General features: G+C 36.2%; 1 long non-coding RNA gene across 1 annotated transcript; it reads right to left on the minus strand.

The window, feature by feature from the left end:
* Window positions 1–1,112: 1,112 nt before the first annotated feature.
* On the minus strand, window positions 1,113–24,560 carry LOC122237726. The gene is made up of 2 exons (XR_006216345.1): window positions 24,483–24,560; window positions 1,113–1,475 (listed from the first exon to the last, which is right to left on the minus strand). It is a non-coding gene; the product is annotated as an uncharacterized LOC122237726 (long non-coding RNA).
* Window positions 24,561–26,032: the final 1,472 nt, after the last annotated feature.

Consider the following 26,032-nt stretch of genomic DNA (forward strand, 5'->3'; position numbering starts at 1 on the left):
AATGGTTAAATGTCAAAAACAAATTGCTAGCAGTATTTCTGTAGTCATTTTATGTATTCTATTAACCTGAAAATCTGAGTTTCATTTGTCATCATTATAATTGAACAGTATGTTTTAAATGTTGCTCTTATTTTGAAAGATCAATGCAAATGTATTACTTTTTCATTTGAAGCTGGTAGGGCATTGTCTATGAACTTCTCAGTGTCTCCATACAAAGTTGCAGAGTTTAGTAAATGAATAAACTTTTTATCACTAGAGAAACTGGTATACTTGCTTTCCCAGGTCAAGAGTTGTAGACGTTAAGTCTAAAGTTCTTTCTTGTCTAGCAAGAAAGCTGGACGCAGGATTAAAATGCCAGAGATGGCTAATGTCTGGGAAAAGACAAGAGCCCCAATAAGTGTCCTTGCCCTGTTTTTATTAGGATCCAAAGGCTTACAAACGTGGTGGTGAACGTGCACAAAGAGACAATAAATCTGTGAAGATTAGCTCACGTACTCATGTACGTGAGGGAAAGGGAGTCTTGAAGATATTCGGGGTTAGGGGTTTGGATTAATACCAAACAAAATCCTGGCCCTGCTGAAGGTTGTTAAAAGCAGACCTGAGGCCTACCCCTTCTGTTTATCTTAGCTAGCCTAGGTGATGAGATAGGACTCGTGACCTCAGGGTTAACAAGGCACCTTTTCTTTTGTTAATCCTATCACCTCTGTGCAGTGCAGCAGTCTATTGCCCTGTTTATTACCTTGTTTACCTAACTTGACTCTTCCCTCCTATGTGAAAGCAGCTTTCTGCTCTAGTACTAAATTGGGGGTCACTTGTGCCCTGAATACCTAATCTTGTTTATTTCATATACCTATGTATTGGGGCCTGTGCTCCTCCCTACTTTATTCTGCGGGCCTTAGCCCCCCTTCTCTATCCTTATTTGCCTAATCTTGTTTACCCAAACTTGGGTGTGAGCATCCTATGGCTTTGTCCTTCTTAATGACTTGTTAACCCATTGGTGTAAACCCAGCGAATTTCTAAGCTTATTCCCCACAAAGAGTTAATAGGACTAGCTGTGTTTTGGTCTTTACTTAGACTGGCCAGATTTTGCTCAGTAATTTGCAATGGTTTGATTTTTTTTTTTTAAGTGAAGCATTTATTTTATTGATGTAACTTACAATTACATCTCACAGTTCAATGAGTTTTTGCAAGTACATCGTATACCTAAGTAACCCACAAAATTTCTTCCACTTAATGTTCCTATTCTGTCCAGTTCCTGCCAGCCTGACTTCTATCTCTTGGGCCATTGTTCTGCTTATCATGGTAAAGAGGTTTTACTTGTTCTAGAACTTTATATACATGGACTCATAAAACTACTTACATTCAACACAGTATCTAGGATTCATCCACTGTGGTGGTTTGTCTATCGGTTGTTCATTCATGTTTTATTGCTTAGTAGTATTCCAGATGAGCACTGTTCCTTCTTTTTGTAATCTCTAGAAGAGTATACAAGATTGTTAACATTTCCTTCTTAAATGTTAAGAAAGAATTACCAGTAAAACCATCCAAGTCTGGACTTTTCTTTCTGGGGAGATTTTTAATTAGGGCTTTAACTTCAGTAGTAAATATCAGAATATCCATATTTCTTACCTCTTTAATTTTGGTAAGTTTGGTTTTTGAAGAATTTGCCTATATCTAAATTTCAACTTGATTTGCATGAGATAATATTTTTTTCTTTCAAGAGCTTTCTTGAGATTTGATGTATCTTAAAATATTTAGAAGTTAATATAAAAATGCTTAGTGCAGGATCTGAAGCACAAGTTACACTATTAACAATTTTTTAATCTTTTTTTGGTCATTTTTTTGCTATTTATCAGTTTTGTTACACTTTTAAAATAACCTTCGTTTCATTGATTTTTCTTGTGTTTCTATTCCATTCATTTTTGATCTGATTTTTATAATTCAGTACATTCTACTTTGGATTTTATTTTTTTTCCTACCTTCTTAAGGTGAATGTATTTAGACTGTTTATTTTAGAATTTTCTCCCTTTCTAATTCAGCCATTGAAAGCTGCACTTTGATATGTCATTTAATTCAAGACATTTAAAATTTTTTCTTGTTCTCATTGACCAGTGGGTTATTGGAAGTGCCTTTTATAATTACCAAATATTTGAGTTTCCCAGATTTGTTTTGCTGAAATAATTTGGAGATTTGCTAAGTTTTTCCACAGGTTTAGATTGTGCAGCCCTGTGATTTCTATTGCATCTATTCAGTTCTGCTGTTGAAATATGAAGGCATCCGTAGACAAAGTAAATGAAATAGATGTTGCGATAAAACTTTACATACAGAAATGCAATGATCTTCATTCAGCATGTGGGTGTGATTTGCTAGTCCCTGATGTGCACAGAAAACATATTTTGTATGCTTTCAGTCCTTTAACATTTATTGATACTCATGATCTGCAGTATGTTCTGTCTTTGAGAATGTTTCCTGTGTTAGAAATGTGTATTCCGTTGCTATTGGAATATTCTGTTGATTAAGTCTTCTATATCCTTACTGATTTGTGTGTAGTTTTTCTTTCCATTACTGATTAGGAATATTGATACCTCTGATTCTACCTATTGAATATTTTCTTTTCTTCTCTGTCAATTTTCCCTTCATCTGTTTTGAGACTATTGAGGTTCATTTTCATTTATTATTTTACTGTTGTGTTGACCTATTTATCATTATGAAATACCTTTTTTGGTAAGATTTTCCATTTTAAATTAAAGTTTATTTTGCCTGATGTTAGTATTGGTAATTACTTCAGCTGTCTCACATATACCATTTGATATATCTTCTGTCCTTTTACATTATTATGTCTTTGAATTTAAGACGTGTCTCTTTTAGAAAGCACATAGTTGGGAGTTTTAAAAATCCAGTCTAATAGTCTCTGCCTTTTTTTTTTTTTTAACGTTTATTTATTATTGAGAGACACAGAGTGTGAGCAAGGGAGAGGTAGAGGGGGAGACACAGAATCTGGAGCAGGCTCCAGGCTCTGAGCTGTCAGCACAGAGCCTGATGTGGGGCTCAAACTCACAAACTGTGAGATCATGACCTGAGCTGAAGTCGGTAGCCCAACCAACTGAGCCACCCAGGCGCCCCTAATCTCTGCCTTTTAATTGGAATATTTAATCCACCCATTTAATGTAAACATTGGTAAGATTGGATTTATGTCTGCCATTTTGTTTTCTGTACTTCTTAAGGGTTTTTTGTTGTGTTTGTTATAACTTTGTTCCTTTCTGCCTTATTTTGGTTTAGACAGTCTTTATAGTGTGCCATTTTAAATCTTCTGGATTTATATTTTGAATTATTTTAGTAGTTGCTGTAGAGATTTCTTTATTCATCTTAAATTTATTTCAGTCTCTGTGAGGTTACTTACTACTAACCTCATTTCAGTAAAATTTAGCAATTTTGCATTGCTATCATTTTATTTCTTTCCCCTTTTAATTTATGCCATCATTATATAAATTACATTATGATATGCATATATTTGATTATGTGTATTTATGTGTTCCAAGAATTTGGTGTTATAATTATTGTTTTGAATGATACTCTTTTTTTTTTTTTTAATACTTATTTTTAAGAGAGACAAAGTGCGAGCAGGGGAGGGTCAGAGAGAGAGGGAGATACAGAATCTGAAGCAGGTTCCTGCCTCTGAGTTGTCAGCACAGAGCCCGACACAGGGCTTGAACCTGAGCCTTAAGTCAGACGCCCAACTGACTAAGCCACCAAGGCGCTCCAATGAATGGTACTCTTTTAATTAAAAAAGAGAAAACATATATACAATCTTTTATATTTACTGTCCTTCATTCCTTCCTATGTATCTAACTTACCATGTGATGTTCTCTTAAGCCTGAACTTTAGTACCTCTTACAGGGTAAGTCTGTTAGCAACATATTCCCTTAATTTTTGTGTATCTGGGAGTGCTTTTATTTTGACTTCATTTCTGAATGATGGTTTCCCTTAATAGGTAATTTTAAGGTTACAGTTTGTTTTGTTCTAGCACATTGAGTTTGTTTTTCCATTGCTTTTTGTCCTCCACTTCTGACAAGAAGTCCATTGTTAAGTATATTGTTCTTTGTGATGTGTCATTTTTATGTGGCTCCTTTGAAGATTTTTTTGGTATTTTATCACTTTGTGGTGTTTCTAGATGCATTCTCTTTGTATTTATTCTGCTAGGGATTTGGTGAGCTGTTTATATCTGAATGTTAATGTTTTTTATCAAATTTGGGAAGTTTTGGGCTGTTACTCAGAAGTTTTTTACTTCTTTCTCTTTCCTCTCTCATTACATGTGTTTGTTTCTGATCTGTTCATTTTTTCAATCTTTTTTTCTTCTAATTCTTTGGATACTTTCTATTGATTGTCTTGAAATCAATGAGTCTTTGCTATCTCACATTTGCTGTTGAGCCCATCTAATGATTTTTATTTTTAATTTCAGTAATTATGTTTTTTAACTCTAGAATTTAAATTTGGTTATGTTTATTTTTTTATTTTTACATATAGATTTCCTTTTTTGTTGATTCACACACGCTTTAATTCTTTAAACATGTTTATTAATCTCTTATTCAAATATTTGTTAATCTAACATCTAGGTCCATGCAGACTCCATTACCATTAGCTACTGCTTTTTTCTCTTAGTATGTTTCATACTTTTCTGTTTTTTGCATGTCTAATAATTTTTGGTTGAAAATTGGTCATTTTAGGTAATATATTGTAGCAAGTCTTGATTATGTTTTATATTTAAGGTTTCTTCTTCTTCTTCTTCTTCTTCTTCTTCTTCCTCTTCCTCTTCCTCTTCCTCTTCCTCTTCCTCCTCCTCCTCTTTCTCCTTCTCCTCCTTCTTTTTTTTTTTTTTTTTTTTTTTTAAACTTAGGAGCATGCCTGGACTCAAACTATGGAATCTGTTGCCTCTGTGGTGTGGAGCTTTTGCTCTCTCTGCTCAATTTTTAAAATTCTTTCAGTTTTTATCCAGAATAAAACTACATCCATAGGGGTAGCTTCTGTCTTTATATAGTATATATATAAATCAGGAAATGATGTAAACAGAGGTTAACATCAAACACTTTTGAGTCTATAGACTTTCTACCCTCTGCCCATTGCTTCCTGTGTGGGATGGGGGAGATACAGTGTTGCAGCCAGTTCTAAAGTCTTCATTGACTTTTACATTTTGTCATTCTTGGGTCTCTCCTACGCATGCATCATATTTGAGTTAGAATGTTTACAGAACTAGTCATAGCCCTTCGTTCTTGTTTCCAAGATCATCTAAGTAAACTTCTGGCAGCTCTGCTGCTCTCCGAGAACTAGGACAGACACTTTTGGCTAGTAACTGCAGGTTTCCTGGTCCATTCCTGATTTCCCCCACTTTAACTGGCAAACTTGTATGTTTGCACTGCTGCACTGAATCAAGTCCATCATCTTACAGCAAAGTTGTTGATTTTTATAGTCTGCTACAACCTGTTAAAGCTATAATCTTTACTGACCAATTTAGGTAGGATGAGAACCTCACTCAAGAATCCCAGACTCCCAGCTTTTTTTTTATCCAAAGCTCTAGCAATTTTCAGGAATAGTTCTCAACTTATTATTTACCTTTGGTTGATTTCCAGTGCCTTGAAATGATAGTTTTTGACCATTTTTGTTTGACTTCTTCATACTTGTATTACTGGAAATAACCTTTCGTTTGTCTTACTGAGTTTTTCTTCTTTTAAAGAATTTTATTTAGGAGGCTAAATAATAATAATTGTTATTAATTACTATTATTTAATGTTTGTTTATTTTAGAGAGAAAACACAAGCAGGGGAGGGGCAGAAAGAAGGGGAGACAGAGGATCTGTCAGCACAGAGCCCAGTATGGGGCTCGAGCTCACAAACTGAGATCATGACCTGAGCTGAGGTCAGACGCATAACCAACTGAGCCACCCAGGCACCCTGGAAGTTAAATTATTATTGATCAGCATGATCCTGTTGAGAATTTGTTTTAGTCTGTTAGGATAGTTTTAGATTGGTTGTTACTCTAGAGCAGTGATTCCCAACCAGGGGTGATTTTATGATTCAGTGGACATCTGGCAATGTCTGGAAACAGTTTTGATTGTTACAGTGAGTATGTGTGTGGATGCTACTGGCACTTAGTTTGTAGAGGCCAGGAAGGCTGGCAAACATCCTAAAATGAACACACCCCCTCCCACCCCCAACATGCATGCCAAATAATTATCTGTTTAAAAATGTCAGTAATGCTGAGGTTGTAAAACCATGCTCTAGAGACAGAGTAGCTTTCCTCAAGTGTGGCCTTTCTGTATCTAAAAGTAAAAGCCTGGGTTGTTCAGCAAGGGCTCTCTACCTTGGTTGGTGTCTATATTTTGCCACTTCTGTCAGCTCACAGCTCCTGGTAATCATCAGGCCTCACAAAGATATTTTGTTTGTTTGCTTTTAATAAAAATTGTGTACATTTAAAGTGTATGACATGGTGTTTTGACATATACAGTGAGATGAGTACTGCAGTCAACTAGCATGTCTGTCTTCTCACAGTTTCCATTGGTGTGTGTGTTTGTGTGTGTAATGAGAGCATCTGGAGTCTACTCTTAGCAAATTTTCAGTATATCATTCTCTATTAACTGTTGTCATTATACTGCAAATTACATCTCTAGAATTTACTCATCCTACATAGCTGCGACTTTGTACCCTTTCAAAAACCATCTTCTGATTTCCTTCACTTCCCCATCCCCAGTAACCACTGTTCTACTCTTTTATGTGTTCTACTTTTCTATATATGTGTGTGTGTATATATATGTATGTGTATATATATATATATATATGTATGTGTATATATATATATATATATATATATATATATATATATATATTTCACACATATAAGTGAGATATTTTCCAGAGGAGACCTATATATGTCTGTTTATATATGCCATTTATAGAAATTGCCAGCAGGTGTATGAAAAAATGCTCAAATCACTAATCATCAGGGAAATGCAAATCAAAACCACAATGAGTTATCACCTTACATCTATTAGGATGGCTATTATCAAAAGGATAAAACAGAAGTGTGGATGAGGAGGTGGAGAAAAGAGAACCCTTGTACACTGTTGGTAGGAATGTAAAGTGGGACAGCCTTTATGGCAAACAGCATGGAGTTTCTTCAAAAAGTTAAAAGTATCATGCAGTTCTATACTCTTCTGGATATATATCCAAAGGAAATGAATCAATACCTGGAAGAGCAATTTACACACCCGTGTTCATTATAGCACAATTCACCATAGTCAAGATATAGAAACAAACTGTCATCAGATGACTGGATAAAGAAATTGTGGCATATATACATACAATAGATGCTAGTCTTAAAAAAGGAGGTCATGCCACTTGCAACAACATGGATCAATCGGGACTATATTATGCAAAGTGAAGTAAGCTAGAAAGGGCTCACAGAATTTTGCTCTGCATATTTGCAATTTATTCAGTCAAATTCTAGGGCTATGATGGCTAATACAGTAGCCGCAAACCATATGTTCTAGCCATTTAAATTCAATGTCAACAAAATGTTTAGTTCCTTACTTATACTTGCCACATTTCAAGTACTCAGTAGCATGGTACTTACTGGTGGCTACATACCAGACAGCACATTAAATGTTTCCATCATTGCGGAAAGTTCTATGGCACAACACTGTTCTTGGGCACCATGCAGATTTCTGAAGCTCTATTTCCTTTTTGATATCCCACTCTACAATTCCAGCTCTGTCAACAGCCCCATATAATCTGTTTTCTTTGCCCAGTGAGGTCATTGCTCTGAATTCCACTCCCTGTGCTCAGTGTTGGAAAGTGCCCTTAGGAATGAAATCAGGTGACTGTGGAGTTAACTTTTTGCATCCTACACTGTTGGCCAATGCCTGCACATAGTTACTTCTTAACATGTTGCTAGTTTAGAGTTGTGCTGGGAAGATAAGTTTAATATCCATTAATCAATCATGGTCATCTCCCACAAAAGCTCATGATGCTTGTAATAATTTATTTTTATTGTCTGGTAGTGTTCCAGTTTTGTTATCCATTCACTTGCTGAATGGATGTACCTTTCATAAAATTTCCCCCAATGGTTACATGTTATGTAACTATTAATACAATGTCCAACACAAAATTTGCATGGGTAAAATGTGTGGGTATGGTTCCATTCATTTTATCATATGTAACCACTACTGCAATCCAGATACAAAGCTATCACTGCAAAGCTATCCTTTATATTGCCTCTTTATAGTCACATCAACTCCCCTCCTCCCCCCACCCTGCCTTCTAGTCTTAACCTCTGGCAAACACTCATTTATTCTTCATCTCTTTTTTTTTTTAATTTTTTTTTAACGTTTATTTATTTTTGAGACAGAGAGAGACAGAGCATGAACAGGGGAGGAGCAGAGAGAGAGGGAGACACAGAATCTGAAACAGGCTCCAGGCTCTGAGCTGTCAGCACAGAGCCCGACGCGGGGCTCGAACCCACGGACCGTGAGATCATGACCTGAGCCGAAGTCGGATGCTTAACCGATCAAGCCACCCAGGCGCCCCTATTCTTCATCTCTTAATATTGCCACCTACAGAGTGTTACATCAAGGAATCATAGAGTATACAACCTTTGGCTTTTTTCACTCAACATAATGCCCTTGAAAGCCATCCAAGTTGTTGTACATACCAATAGTTCATTTCTTTTTATTGCCGAGTAGTGTTCTTTGGTATGGATGTGGTACAAGTAAAGATGGTATAGTATTGTGTACCTGTGTCTGTGTAAATTTACATTTTTATTTTTCTGGAATAAATGTGCGGAAATACATATGGTAAGTTTTTTTAAGAAACTACTAAACTATTTTCCAGAGTGACTGTACTGTTTTACATTCCCACTATCAATATATGAGATAACCAGTTTCTTCGCATCCTCACCAGCATTTGCTATTGTCCCCCTTTTTTTTTTAAAGCTGTTCTGTTAGTGATATCTCATTATAGTCTTTGTTTTTCTCTATTGATGTTGAACATCTTTTCATATGCTTATTTGTCATCCATATATCTTCTTCAGTGCAATGTCTCTCTTCATGTCTTTTAACGATTTTCAATTTGGATTTTTTAATGTTGAGGTTTGATCATTTAAAAATATATACACCTGGGGTGCCTGGGTGGCTCAGTTGGTTAAGTGTCTGACTTTGGCTCCAGTCATGATCTCACAGTTCATGAGTTCAAGCCCCGTGTCAGGCTCTGTGCTGACAGCTCAGAGCCTGGAGCTTGCTTCAGATTCTGTGTTTCCCTCTCTGCCCTTCCCCTGCTCATACTCTGTCTCTCTTTCTCTATAAAAAATAAACATTATAAATGTTTAAAAATATATATGCCTGAAACTAATACAATGTTATATGTCAATTATATCTCAATAAAATGGGAAAAATATATTTTAGATAGGAGTCATGTGTTAGATATGTGGTTTGCAAATATTTTCTCCTAATCTGTGGGATGCCTTTTCATCATTTTAATGGGGTCTTTTGAAAAGCAAAGTTTTAATTTTGATGAAATCAAATTATGAATTTTTTTCTTTTATAGATCACGCTTTTAGTATCATTCAGGCACACTGATGTATTTTTAAGGTGTACAACTTGATATATAACATGTATACATTGTAAAATGATTATCAAAATCAAGTTAGCACATTACCTCACATAGTTACCATCTGGGGGGATGTATGGTGAGAACACTTAGATCTACTCTCAGTAAATTTCAATTGTACAATACAATATTATTAATTATAACCATGCAGTACATTAGATCCCCAGATCTTATTCATCTTATAACTGACATTCTGTACCCTTGACCAACATATCATTTTCCCCACCCCTCACCCCCTGGCTACCACCATTCTACTCTCTAGTTCTAGAGTTTGACTCTTTTAGATTCTACCTGTGAGATCATACAGTATTTGTCTTTCTGTTTCTGGTTTATTTCACTTAGCATAATGTGCTCCAGGTTCATGTTGTTGCAGATGGCAGGATTTTTTTTTTTTTAATACCTGAACGATATTCCATGTGTGTGTGTGTGTGTGTGTGTGTGTGTATGTGTGTGTGTGTACCATATTATTCTGTCCATTCATCCATCAGTGGATGCTTGGGTTATTTCAATATCCTGGCTATTGTGAATTATGCTACAACATACATGGGAGTGTAGATACCGCTTTGAGATCCTGATTTCATTTCCTTTGGCTATTATTCAGAAGAGGGATTACTGAATTGTATGGTAGTTTTGTTTTTATTTCTTTGGGAACCTCCATACTGTTTTCCATAAAAGCTGTACAGTTTTACATTCTTATCAACAGTGTACAAGGATTTCCTTTTCTTCATACTCTTGCTAACACTTGGCAATTTCTTGACTTGATAATAGCAATCCTGGTGGATGTGAGGTGATAACTCTGGCTACTTGCATTTCCCTGATGAGGGGTGATATTGAGAAAATATCTTTGAAAAAATAGATTTGAAAAAATATCTATTCAGTCCTCTTATGATTTTTAAATTGTATTTCTTTTCATGTTAATTTAACTTAATTTAGTTTTGCTATTGAGTTATAGGAGTTCTTTATATATTTGGGTTATTAACTCTTTTCAGATATATGATTTGTGAATACTTTTTCTGTAGGTTGCCTTTTATTTGTTGAATTTTTCCTCTGTTGTACAGGGCTTTTTAGGTTGATGTTGTCTCTTGTTTATTTTTGGTCTTGTTGCCTGTGCTTTTGGTGTGAAACCCCCAAAAAATCATTGCCAAGACTAATGTCAAGAAGATTTTTCCCTATGTTTTCTTCTAGAAGTTACAGAGTTTCGGGCCTTATGTTTAAGTCTTTATTTTGAGTTAATTTTTATGTATAGTGTAAGATAAGATCTTAACTCCATTATTTTGTATATGGATATACAGTTATCTCAAAACCATTTATTGAAGAGATCCCCTTTTCTCCATTGTTGGTATCCTTGTTAAGGATTAGTTGAATGTATATGCATGGGTTTATTTCTTGGCTTTCTATTCTGTTCCATTGGATTATGAGTCTATTTTTATGCAATATCATACTGTTTTCATTACTATAGCTTTTTAAGACAGTCTGAACTTAGTGTAAGGCCTCCAGCTTTGTTCTTTCCCAGGATTGTTTTGGCTATTTGAGGTCTTTGATAGTTCGATATGAATTTTAGGATTGTTGTTTCTATTCTGTGAAAAATGCCATTGGAATTTTGGTAAGAATTGCATTGAATCTATAGATGACCTTGGGTAAGATAATTATTTCAACAATGCTAATTCTTCCAATCCATGAATAAGGAGTATCTTTCTATTTGTGTCTTCTTCAATATCTTTCATCCTGTGGCTAAGAGGGGCTATAGCTAGGTTATAGGACTATTTTAGGATCTACATCTGGACTGAATTTGGAAGTATATGCATGTGTGTGTGTGTTTATTTTTTCTCTTTTATAAGAGGGTTCTTATGAGAGGTTTAGGTTTTACATTTAAGTACTTTGGCCAGAATTATCAGAACAAAGCTTTGTCTCTGATTTTAAAAGTAACGTGTGATCAAAAAGAAAAAGGAAAGGACCAAGAATGAAAGAGGAGAGATCACAACACAGCAGAAATAAAAACAATAATAAGAGAATATTATGAGCAATTATATGCCAATAAAATGGGCAACCTGGAAGAAATGGACAAATTCCTACAAACATATATGCTACCAAAATTGAAACAGGAAGAAATAGAAAATTTGAACAGACCCATAACCAGTAAAGAAATCAAATTAGTAATTGAAAATATGCCAAAAAACAAGAGTCCAGGGCCAGATGGCTTTCCAAGGGAATTCTACCAAACATTTAAGGAAGAGTTGACACCTATTCCCTTGAAGCTGTTACAAAAAATAGAAATGGAAGGAAAACTTCCAAACTCTTTCTATGAAGCCAGCATTACCTTGAGTCTAAGACGAACACCCCACTAAAAAAAGGAACTATAGACCAATTTCCCTGATGAACATGGATGCAAAAATCCTCAACAAGATGTTAGCCAACCAGATCCAACAATACATTAAAAAAGTTATTCACCATGACCAAGTGGGATTTATACCTGGGATGCAGGGCTCGTTCAATATCCGCAAAATAATCAACGTGATTAATCACATCAATAAAAGAAAGGACAAGAACCACATGATCCTCTCAATAGATGCAGAGAAAGCATTTGACAAAATACTGCATCCTTTCTTGATAAAAACCTTCAAGAAAGTAGGGATAGAAGGAGCATACCTCGAGATCATAAAAGCCATATATGAACACCCCAATGCTAATATCATCCTCAATGGGGAAAAGCTGAGAGCTTTCTCTCTAAGGTCAGGAACAAGACAGGGATGTCCACTCTTCCCACTGTTATTCAATATAGTATTGGAAGTCTTAGCCTCTGCAATCAGACAACACAAAGAAATAAAAGGCATCCAAATTGGCCAGGAGGTCACACTTTCACTCTTTGCAGACGACATGATACTCTATATGGAAAATCCTAAAGATTCCACCAAAAATCTGCTAGAACTGATCTGTGAATTTAGCAAAGTGACAGGATATAAAATCAATGCACAGAAATTGGTTGCATTCCTTTACAATAATGAAGCAACAGAAAGAGAAATCAAGGAATCAATCCCATTTACAATTGCACCAAAAACTGTAAAATACCTAGGACTAAATCTAACCAAAGAGGTGAAAAATCTATGCACTGAAAACTATAGAAAGCTTATGAAAGAATTTGAAGAAGACACAAAAATATGGAAAAATATCCATGCCCATGGATTGGAAGAACAAATATTGTTAAAATGTCGATACTACCCAAAGCAATCTACACATTCAATGCAATTCCTACCAAAATAACACCAGCATTCTTCACAGAGCTAGAACAAACAATCCTAAAATTTGCACGGAACCAGAAAAGACCCAGAATAACCAAAGCAATCTTGAAAAAGAAAACCAAAGCAGGAGGCATCACAATCCAGACTTCAAGCTGTATTACAAAGCTGTAATCATCAAGACAGTATGGTACTGGCACAAGAACAGACACTCAGATCAATGGAACAGAATACAGAACCCAGAAATGGACCCACAAACATATGGCCAATTAATCTTTGACAAAGCAGGGAAGAATATTCAGTGGAGTAAAGACAGTCTCTTCAGCAAGTGGTGCTGGGAAAACTGGACAGTGACATGCAGAAGAATGAACAAATACCACTTTTTTACACCATACACAAAAATAAAATGGATGAAGGGCCTAAATGTAAGACAGGATGCCATCAAAATTCTTGAGGAGAAAGCAGGCAAAAACCTCTTTGATCTTGGCTGCAGCAACTTCTTACTCAACATGTCTCCAGAGGCAAGGGAAACAAAAGCAAAAATGAACTATTCATCAAAATAAAAAGCTTCTGTACAGTGAAGGAAACAATCAGCAAAACTAAAAGGCAACTGACAGAATGGGAGAAGATATTTGCAAAAGACATATCAGATAAAGGGTTAGTATCCAAAATCTATAAAGAACTTCTCAAACTCAACACCCAAAAAACAAATGATCCATTGAAGAAATGGGCAAAAGACATGAATAGACACTTCTCCAAAGAAGACACCCAGATGGCCAACCAACACATGAAAAAATGCTCAACATCACTCATCATCAGGGAAATACAAATCAAAACCACACTGAGATATCACTGCATACCTGTCAGAATGGCTAACATTAACAACTCTGGCAACAACAGATGTTGGCGAGGATGCGGAGAAAGAGGATCTCTTTTGCACTGCTGGTGGGAATGCAAACTGGTGTAGCCGCTCTGGAAAACAGTGGAGAGTCCTCAAAAAATGGAAAATAGAACTACCCTATGACCAAGCAATTGCACTACTAGGTATTTATCCAAGGGATAAAGGTATGCTGTTTCGAAGGGGCACATGCACCCCAATGTTTGTAGCAGCACTATCAACAATAGCCAAAGTATGGAAAGAGCTGAAATGTCCACTTATGGATGAATGGATAAAGAAGAGGTGGTATATATATACAATGGAGTATTACTCGGCAATCAAAAAGAATGAAATCTTGCCATTTGCAACTACGTGGATGTAGCTAGAGGGTATTATTGTAAGCAAAATCAGTCAGTCAGAGAAAGACAAATATCATATGACTTCACTCATATGAGGACTTTAAGACACAGAACAGATGAACACAAGGGAAAAGAAACAAAAATAATATAAAAACAGAGAGGGGGACAAAACATAAGAGACTCTAATATGGAGAAGAAACAGAGGGTTACTGGAGGGATTGTGGGAGGGGGATGGGCTAAATGGATAAGGGGCATTAAGGAATCTACCCTTGAAATCATTGTTGCACTATATGCTAACTAACTTGGATGTAAATTTAAAAAATATTAACAATAAATAAAATAACAGTAATGTACATTGTTGTACATTGTTAAGATACTGGTTTAAGATAGATAGTCTTAGGGGCACCTGGGTGACTCAGTTGGTTAAGCATCCAGCTTTGGCTCAGGTCATGATCTCATAGTTTGTGAGTTCCAGCCCCGCGTTGGGCTCTGTGCTGACAGCTCAGAGCCTGGATCCTGTTCCAGATTCTGTCTGGATTTCTCTCTGACCCTCCCCCGCTCACACTCTGTCACTGTCTCTCCCAAAAATAAATAAACATTAAAAAATTTTTTAAAAAGATAGATATTCTTAATATTCTTTGTAATGTTAAGGAATATTCTTCTGTTCTACTTTTTAAAGATTACGGAAGTGTGGGGCTAAATCTTATATCGTGTGAAGGTTCTTGACTTATATTAAGAAGTTTAATAGGTTAAAATTCACTGCATAGCAACATTAGGGTTAGTAGTTGGTATATGAAGTCGACAAACTCATTTCCTTCCCACCAAATCTTTTTGTGTTCCTTTGCCAAGGTTATGATGGTTAAAGATCAGAATGATCTCTAAGACTATGACAGTGGGCTTCTTTATACACACTCCTACTACTTCAATATTCCCAGGCCTCATATTATTCTGATATTCTTGGCCTTCTGGAACTCATAGTTCTTTTTTTGGCGCATCCTGATTATTCTGTAATCAGGCCATAACATGCAGAACATATACAAAAAGAAAAGAATAATAGTTTCCTTATTTGGCTATTGCCATATTTTTCCTCTAGTGGCCTCTTAAGAATAGGACATGATGGGGCGCCTGGGTGGCTCCACCTGTTAGGCGTCCAACTTCGGCTCAGGTCATAATCTTGCCTCCTGTGAGTTTGAGCCCCACATTGGGCTCTGCGCTGACAGCTTGTAGCCTGCTTTGGATTCTGTGTCTCTGTCTCTTTCTGCCCCTCCCCTGCTTGCACTCTCTCTCTCAAATAAATAAATGCTAAAAAAAAAAAAAAATAGGGCACAACATGGCAAAAGTTTTTTTCTCAGCAATCAAGATACAGACTCTCTTCCCACATTGTCGTATAAAATCCATCAGAGTTAAAGGACTTAGACAAATAATCGTTATGGCAGGGTTAGGTTATGAAACTCTGAGCTACCATTGTGGTTGGATTTCTACCCAATGATAGATCAGCTTTTTAGATCAGACCTCTATGAGTGAATACTTTTTGATTTCCCTCAGAGAATCTTACACATCAGAAAATGTAGGTCACAAACCACTGATGCTGTTAGTATGAAGGATTTACGTAGTATAAGATATCTTATTAGTCTCTTAATATTTGAGCATTTTCTTCCTCTGGTAATTCTGGCAATTCCTTCCCACCAAATTTCCTAAAATCTTAGCACAAATATTTGCTAGTTAGAATATACTTTCCTAGCACAGAGTAGGCCTTCAAAAGCAATGTTTCATATGATTCAAATGTGGGTAATATAAAGAGCATATTTTTAGTAAAACTAGTTTTAATAATTTGTGCCAGATGTTGCTACAATTTAGTGGGGTTATAAAAACAATATTTTGATAAAGTATAATTTTAGGTGTTTTTAAAAATTTTTTTTTAACATTTATTTATTTTTGAGATGGAGAGAGACAGAGCATGAATGGGGGAGGGTCAGAGAGAGAGGGAGACACAGAATCCAAAACAGGCTCCAGGCTCTGAGCAGTCAGCACAGAGCCCAATGCGGGGCTCGAACTCACATACCGCGAGATCGTGACCTGATCCCAAGTCGGCCGCTTAACCGACTGAGCCACCCAGGTGCCCCAATTTTAGGTGTTTTTTAAAAAATTATGATTATGTGCTTAGTCATGTTGCCTGATGAGCCAGAAGGAGAGAAAATTTTAGATATCAGATTCTCACTCCAGTGAAGCAGATCAACCCTATCAAGATACCAAGGAATTATTAGTAGTCTGGAATAGGTAATTTAGCAAATGATACATACTGAACTTAAGAAGAATAGTTATTTTAATATTTTTGTCCTGCCATCTGCATTTAATTACAATCCAATTGTAGCTCATAAACAGCTGCTTAATTCATTCAATGATCCAAAAGTATTTACTGGACACCTGCTATCTGATGATTAAATGATGCAACTAAAGGTTTTTGTAAACGATAAAGTGCTATAAGAATGCACGGTAATGGTATACAACTCAATAGCAAAAAACCCAAATCTGATTAAAAATGGGCAGAAGACATTTTAAAAATACATAAAATAAATAAATATATAAAATAAAATAAATATATAAAAATAGACATTTTTCCAAAGAAGACATACAACTGGTCAACAGGTACATGAACTCAACATCACCAACTATCAGAGAAATTCAAATAAAAACCACAATGAGATATCACCTCACACATGTTAGAATGGCTGTTATTGAAAAGATAAGAAATACATGTTGGCAAGGATGTGGAGAAAAGGGAACTCTTACATACTATTGGTCGGAATGTAAATTAGTTATCTACTATGAAAAATAGAATGGAGTTTTCTTTTAAAAAAAATTAAAAATAGAACTACCACATGATCTAGCAGTTCTACTGCAGATATTTATCTGAAGAAAACAAAACCACTAACTTAAAAAGGTATGCACCCTCATATTCATTGCAGCATTATTTACAATAGCTAAGATATGGGGAACAAAGTAAATGTCCATTGATAGATGAATGGATAAAGAAAATGTGGTATATATATATAGATATAGATATATAGAATAGAATTCTATATATCTATATCTATAGAATAGATATCTATATATCTATATCTATATCTATATCTATATAATCTATATAGATTCTATCTATGTATCTATCTATCTATACAGTAGAATTCAGCCCCCAAATAGAAGGAAATCTTACCATTTTCAACAAGAATGAACCTTAAGAGAAATATCACATTATCTCACTTAGAAGTGGAATCTAAAACAAAAACAATCAAAACCAGCCTCATAGATGCAGAGAACAGATCGGTGATTACCAGAGGTGGGGGATGAGAGGTCGGTGAATGAGTGGAAGGGGTCAAAAGGTAAAAATTTCCAGCTACAAAATAAGTCATGGGGACGTGTGTACAGCATGGTAACTATAGTTAATACTGTATTGCACAGTTGAAAGTTGTTAACAGATGTTTATAAAGTCTTCATTGCAAGAAAAAAATAAAAAAAAAACTTTTATGTTTATTTTTGAGAGAGAAAGAGAGACAGAGCATAAGCAGGGGAGGGGCAGAGAGAGAGGGAGACACAGAAACAGAAGCAGGCTCTAGGCTCCCAGCTGTCAGCACAGAGCCTGACACGGTGCTCTAACTCACGAACTGAGAGATCATGACCTGAGCCAAAGTTGGCCGCTCAACCTACTGAGCCACCCAGGTGCCCCCCCAAAAATAATAATATAATAATAATGTATGTTGACAGGTGTTAATTAGATTAATTGTGGTGATCACTTTGTTTTATATATATATATATATATATATATATATATATATATATATATATAAAACATAGATACATACATGTATGTATGTATAACAGTGATATAACTTGGTGTTTGTTCATTTATCAACTGTAACAAATATAAAACACTAATGCAAGACATTAATAATAGAAGAAACTTCTGTCAGAAGAGGGGGCATGTAGGAATTTTTTGTACTTTAAACTCAATTTTTCTGTATACCTAAAACCACTCTAAAGAATAAAGTCTCTTCATGATGATGATAAGAAGCAGCAACAAGGAATTTTGTTGTTGCTATTGAATACAAGGCAAAGTATCTGAATATTATCTAACTTTAATCATGCCTACTGGTTAAAAGAGTATTGTTAAGAAACTAAAAGTTTCCTAATTCAAGATAATAGACTAAGCACCACACATTCCACCACCCCCCACCCCCCAGAATGGAGGAGATACTTGAGCAGTTCCAGGTTTAGGTACTGGATCCTGAGAAAAAAGTAGAACACAGCTTGGATCCCCCAAAATAGATACAGATGAAAATTAAAAGAATAGGTGGCTGCATTTATGGGTTAAAATGTTAAATACTCTGTGTCCTTATTTTTTCAAATGGCAGCTCTGTCTGCCTGTTGGTTGGTTCCAAGGCTACACCCTGAAGGGAAGCTTGCTATTGACAAGTGTCCCTTCCTCTACATGGAGGCTACTATCCTCCTCAAATGAAAGGATTATTAGGGAGAAAGAACAACCAAACTGCAGAAGAAAACCACACAGCAGTAAAAAAAATTGGCATGAAAAAGATCAGGATGAACTGGCCCAACAACCAACAAGAGAGAAAACAATTCCGGTAAGAGAAAAAAATCTAAAAAAAGAAAAATTCTAGTTAGTATCTTTGGAAGTATTAAAGAAGAAATTGGATCCACAAAATAAGCATCAGTGTTATTGAAAAAAAAAAACCTGCCAGGGAATAAAAAAGAGTTATTAGTAATTTAAATATTCTGTAGGCATGCTAAATACTAAAAAGGACATGGTTGAAAAACCAATCAGCAATCTGAAAGACAGAGATAATAAGAGAAATATACAGAAAAGTTAAGGGACATGGTAGATAGATTTAGCAGGTACAGCATTTGTAGGAATTCCATTAAGAAGGAACAGACTGGAAAGGAGAAAAATAATGGCAGACAATTTTCCTGAGTTAAAGAAAGAAAAGTTTTCATACTGAAAGAATCTGCTAAGAGCCAAGAAGAAAAGAATTTGAAAAGATGCACCTAGAAACATTTTGACAACATTTTCTGATCTCTTAAGGATAATAAAGGAAATTCTAAAAGCTTTCAGAGAGAAATAGAACAAGAGCCTTACAAAGGAATAAGAATCAATTTCAGACATCTCATCAACAATAGTGGGCTGGTAAGAAAAGGAAAATTTCTTCCAAGCCTGAGATATAATGATTTTGAACTTAGAATCTATACATAGCCATGTAATCAAGTGAAGGTAAGATTGATTGTTAAAATGAAAACATTAAAAAAGTTTGTGACCATTAGACATCATATGAAGAAACTTGAGAATGCACTCCAGAAAAGAAGTGTTTTTTTTACAGATGAACTCAGAAGATACTGGAAATAGTAAGGAATGGTAGGCCCCAAGAGATACATTTCTTTAGCCTTTACTGTAACTTGATTCTATACTGAAAAGTGTAATATTCATTAAAATTATATTGTGAAGGCTATTTGTTTTAGCTTTAAAATAAACGTAATGTAGAAGGCCCAGAGATGTAATTTTAGTTACAGATCATAGTGTAAGCTATCCTTAACATTGCAAGAAATTATATCATTAATAATACAATTTCTGGGTGCCTGGGTGGCTGGCTCAGTCGGTTAAATGTTCAACTTTGGCTCAGGTCATGATCTCACAATTCATGAGTTTGAGCCCTGCATTGGGCTCTGTGCTGACAGCTCAGAGACTGGAGCCTGCTTCAGAGTCTGTATCTCCCTCTCTCTCTCTGCCCCTCCCCTGTTAGCACTCTGTCTTTCTCAAAAATAAATAAACCTTAAAAACATTTTTTAAAAAATAATAATAATACAATTTCAGTTTATAACTTACAAATTCTCATTAAACCCACGGGTTCTGTATGACTTTCCCCTAGGGCCTGTGTTGGGTAGACAATAGCCAAGAGTCATCCACCCAGATTGCTTCATCTCTAGCCAGATAAATGTTGAATCTGTATTTTGAGCTTTTACTTCACTCTTGGACTCTAGTCTATATTTCACACTGCCAGTTGAATGTCTTGCTCTGGATGCCTACTAAAATCTCAAACTCAACATGTCCCAGTCTGAATCCATCATGCGTGGTTAAAAGCCCAACAAGATTTTCCTTATGACTGCCCTACCTGTAATTAACATTACCTAAACTACTTAGGCTTGCAACCTTAGTCTTTCCAGATGCTTCCTTTCTCTCATCCTCTTATATATGATTATTATAAAATTCTGCAGTTCTGTTTTGTCATGTATTTCAAATGACAAATAGGCCCTTTATATCCAGCCTTATCCTAGCCTTGTTTTCTGCCTAGACTGTTGCATCAGCCTCCCAAACCTGTCTCCTGCCTTGTCTGTAATATCTCCTTTATTATAGCCATGTTACCAATAGCTACTAGATTAATCATCCTAAGATATAGACATAATTTGGTTATTCCCTTGCTCAAAAATTTTCAGGGCCATTTAATAGTGTCCTACCACCTTTTGCAATGGTTCTCACGTTTCAGTGTGACAAACAACACCCATGGAGCTAGCTACAAATGCATGCTCTGGAGACCCACTGGTAGAGATTCTGACTTATTTAATCATGAATAAGGCTCAAGAAACTGCATTTTTAACAAACATCTCAGGTGAATTGTTGAAATGCACTGGTTTTTTATATCCAAATTCTTTAGCTTTATAATAATCTTCAATAATTGGTTTCTAGAATACTCTTGTTTTTATTTATTACCTCTATACACATATACATGCTTCAATGAAATGATATTATCTCAAGTTCTCCAAACACCAACATTTTCAGACTTCATTGATTTTCTTAATCTTTTATCTCCAGCTAGAATATACTGCCTATGAATTGCTGCTGGTCTCATTGTTAGGGGGTCTGTTTGAATATCACCCCCTCAATGGAACGTTCCCCACCCCCTGACCAGATGTGAGCTCTCCTTTCTCTAAATTTCCATAGTAACGTGACAGCGTATCCCTGCATGAGATTAGACTTTGGGATTTTTTTGAATCTTAGTGAACAAAGACTGAAGGAAAAAAAAAAAGTAAAGTCAAGGTTGGTGTTCTATATCCTAAAAGGCAGAGTTTTAGATTTATCTTTAAGGCAAAATTCACTTTGTTCTGGAACATCAGATGGGCTCAATGAAACACCAGCCATGTATCCAGACAGTGCTTACATTACAACCCATGTAGCATTTCCTAAAAGAGTAGTTAGTTCTTGATCGTAGAGAAAATTATGAATATGTTCAGATTTTAGTGTGATATATAAAAAATAAATGGCAAGTGGATCAGTTTGCTATGACTGTGATAACAAAGTACCACAGACTGGGCAGCTTAAAGAAGAGAAATTAATTTTCTCACAGGTCTGGAGGCAAAAAGATCAATGTGTCAACAGGGTTGATTTTTTCTCTTGGCTTGTAGATGGGGTCTTTGTGTCTTCATATGGTCTTTCCTCTGTGTGTGTATCTGTGTCCAAATTCCTCTTCGTAATAAGGATGCTAGTTATATTTGGTTAGAGCCCACTCTTTTGACCCCATTTTAATTTAATTACCTCTTTAAAGGTTTATTTTCAAGTACAGTCACATTCTGAGGTATTGGGGGTCAGGGCTTCAATAGATGAACTTTTCAGGGACACAATTCAGCCCACAAAAGTGATTACAAGATAGTATCATTTCATACTGGTTAATACTTATTTAGAGGAAATAAATTCAAAACAGGATTTGGAATGAGAGATCAGCAAAAACAGTTTTGATGACACTGAAAATGCCATTAATTGTATTGAATTTTATTATTTAAATTAACTCCTTCAAGTATGTATTTCAGCAATATATTCATTATATATTCATTATCTTTATTAGTCTATATCATCTGGGGACCAAAAATGTCACAATTTTTAATACTAAACTCTTCAGAATATCTAAAAAAGAAAAAATCATGAAGTGTTGTCTCTTTTCCACTACTTGATTTTCCTCCCTTTTTAGTTATATAATTAAACACTTAAAATCATATCAAAATATTATAACAGAATATAATTAACATTTCCAGTGTTGAGACCCAGAAAGACATGCCTTGCTAAGGTCACAGAGTTAGAAAGGGGAAGATTTGGGACTTTGAATCCAAATCTCTCTGAGGCCTATTCCCTTCATAAGTGTACAGGGTGCATAGTGTCCCCTAAATTCATGTCCACTTGGAACCTCAGGACTGATCTCATTTGGAAATAAGATCTTTGCATATGTAATTAAGTTAAGGATTGTGGGGCACCTGGGTGTCTCAGTTAAGCATCCCACTCTTGATTTTGGCTCAGGTCATGATCTCATGCTTTGTAAGATCGAGCCAGGGTCAGGCTCTGAGCTATCTCTCTCTGCCCCTCCTCTGCTTATTCTCTCTCTCTCTCAAAATAAATAAATAAACTTTTAAAAAGTTAAGGATTGAGATGGGAGCATAGTGGATTAGGGTGGGCCCTAAACCCAATGCTAGTGTCTTTCTAAAAGATAGAAAATGACACCCACGCCACATAAAGATGGAGGCATAGATTGGAGTTACGCTAGGGAGGCTAAAGAAAGGATGTCAACAGCTACCACAGGCTGGAAAAGGCCAAGAGAGATGCTCCCCTAGAGCCTTCAGTGGGAGTGTGGCCCTGCTGACACCTTGATTTCAGACTTCTAGCCACTTAGAACAGTGAGAGTACATTTCTGTTGTTTTAAATCACCAAGTTTGCAGTGATTTGCTGCAGCAGCCCTGTGGACAGTTACCCAATCCCACTGCTTTCAGTTCTTTTGGGTATATACATCAGCGTGGAATGTCTGTGTTATTGGAAATTTTATGTTTAACTTTTTGAGAAACGACTAAATTGTTTTCCACAGCAGACACACCATTTTACATTTTTACATTCCCAGCAGCAATGCACTAGGGTTCCAATTTGTCTATGTCCTTGCCAACACTTTTTATCTTCTGTATTTTTAAAAATTATAGCCATCCAAGTAGATGTGAAGTGGTATCATTGATGTTTTCTTAGTCGTCTTTTTGCATTAAAACAATTAATGAATTGCAATTGGGCAACAGAGTTAAAGTAACTTTTTGGTAACCAATGGATTTTTTATGATCAAGGTTAAGGTGATTTGTAAGATACCTTTGTTTATCAAAATATCAGCTGCTGCATCTCCACTGACTCACTGAGAAATCACACATCCAGACTTCCCACCATGTTAGAAATGTGTTCTCCCACTGGTGTTTCACTCTAACCCCACTGATGCTGCTATACCTCTAATTCCACAGGGTGCTCCAATAATAAGAAAGCACTGAAATGTCCAGTCACTTTTACTTCCAGGTGACCCCCACCCAATTCTAGCAGAAAGAAAAAAATATTGGCTGATGTTATTGGGAGGATATTGTAGCAGTTCACTAGAAGGAAAAACTGCAGGAAGTAGAGACTCGGGACTAGAAACTGAGATTCAGCTCTGAGAAGAGAGCATTCTGGGTCTTTCTTTCTCTCTCTATGTACATCTTTCAATCTCTCCTACTGAAAAATAGGTAGATGGCCTGTTCTAGTTTTATACTCTTTCACATGCTGTGTTTTCTTTGGTATCTCTATCAGAAAAATGCTGGAGATTATTCTGATTCACCTCACTCCCTGTGACCCCGCATTGCTGTGGTGGAAGATGGCTTTGAGTAATAGTGGGATGGTTAGTTTTATGTGTCAACCTGACTAGGCTAAGGGATATGTAGATAGCTAGTATAATATTATTTCTGGTATGCCTGTGAGGGTGTTTCTGGAAGAGATTAGCATTTGAGTGATGAACTAAGTAAAACAGATGGTCCTCTCCAGAGTGGGTGGGCATGTTTAGAGGTCCAGATAGAACAAAAAGGCTAAGGAAGGACAAATTCTCTTTCTCTCTCTGCTTGAGCTGAGACATCCATCTTCTCCTGCCCTTGGACTCTGGGGCACCTGGTTCTCAGGATTTTGGATTCAGATTGTGACTTTACACCATTAGCTTCCTGATTCTCAAGACTTCAGACTTGGAATGACACACCACTGGCTTTCCTGGTTCTCCACCTTGCAGATAGCTGATTGTGGCACTTCTCAGTCTCTGTCATTGTAAGAGCCAATTCCTATAATAAATATCTATATCTCTACATATATCCTATGTATCCTATATATATATCTCTATATGTTATGTTTCTTTGGAGAACCCTAACACAAATAGTGTGGAAGAAAGTACATGGGGAGAGAACAACACTTGGATTAAAGTTGTCTTATTCTGGGTGGCTTAAACAACCATAGTCTGGGTGGCTTACACAACAGAAATTTATTCCTCACAGTTCTGGAGGTAAGAAGTCCAAGATTAATGCATTAGCAGATTCGGTATCTGGTGAGGTCCCACCTCCTGGTTTGCAGCAGAGTTCTGCTTACTGTGACCTCACATAGAAAGGGAATGGAGGAGGGAAGGAATCTCCCTTCTGTCTCTTTATATAAGGGCACTAATTCCATCATGGTGGCTCCACTCATGACTTAATTACTTCCCAAAGGCCTCACTTCCAAATACCAACACATTGAGAATTAGGATTTCAATGTATGAGTTTTGAAGGCATACAAACATTCATTCTACAACAAAGTAGACATCACGAAAACTATCCTTCAACAAACATCATTAATAATATTGAAAGACTTGGGGCGCCTGGGTGGCTCAGTCGGTTGAGTGTCTGACTTCAGCTCAGGTCATGATCTCACGGCCCGTGAGTTCGAGCCCCACGTGGGGCTCTGTGCTGATAGCTTGGAGCCTGGAGCCTACTTTGGATTCTGTGTCTCCCCTCTCTCTGCTCCTAACCCACTCGCATTCTGTCTCTGTCTGTCTCAAAAATAAATAAATATTTTAAAAAAATTAATAAAAGTAAAAGACTCGTAGAATGGGAGAAAATATTTGCAAACTGTAAGTCTGATAAGAGATTGGTATCTTTGGGGCTCCTGGATTACTCAGTTGATTAAGTATCCAACTTTGGCTCAGGTCATGATCTTGTGGTTCGTGAGTTCAAGTCCTGAATTGCGTGAACTGGAGCCCTGCTTTGGGCTCTGCGTTGACCAGAGCCTGCGTGGGATTCTCTCTCTCTCCCTCTGTCTCTGCCCCTCACTCACTTGTGCCCTCTCTCTCTCTTTCAAAAATAAATTAAAAAAAATAGAGACCCTTGTATATCTGATATATAAAGCACTTCTACAATTAAATAATAAAGAAACAAATAATCCAATTTTAAAATGGGCAAATAATTTGAAAAGATATTTCACCAAAGATTTGTACAAATGGCCAATAATCACATGAAAAGATGCTCAACATCATTAACCATTAAAGAAATTTGAATTGAGACCGTAGTGATATATCATAACCATTCAAGATGGCTAGTATAAAAAAACACAGATAAAGACAAGTCTTGGAAAGGATGTGGAGAAATCAGAACCCTCATGGAATGCTGGTGGGGATGAAAAACAGTGCAGCTGCCTGGAACATGGTCTAATAGGTCTTTAAATAGTTAAACCTATGTTATCATATGATCCAGCAATCACACTTCTGGATATATACCCAAGAAAAATGAAAATATGTATTCATGCAAAAAGTTGTATGCAGATGTTCATAGCAGCAATATTCATAATAACTCCAAAGTGGAAACAAACCCAACTCTATCAACGGATGAGTGGGTATGTGAAATCTGGATATCTGTACAGTGGGGTATTATTTGGCCATAAACATGATGCTGATACATGCTACACTTGGATAAACCTTGAAAACATTATGCTAAGGGAGTGAAGCCTGTCACAAAAGACCACATTATTTTGTTTATATAAAAAGTTTAGAATAGGTAAATCTATGAGACAGAAAC

Source organism: Panthera tigris, chromosome B1 (genome assembly GCF_018350195.1).
Source record: "Panthera tigris isolate Pti1 chromosome B1, P.tigris_Pti1_mat1.1, whole genome shotgun sequence".
Classification (NCBI taxonomy): domain Eukaryota; kingdom Metazoa; phylum Chordata; class Mammalia; order Carnivora; family Felidae; genus Panthera; species Panthera tigris.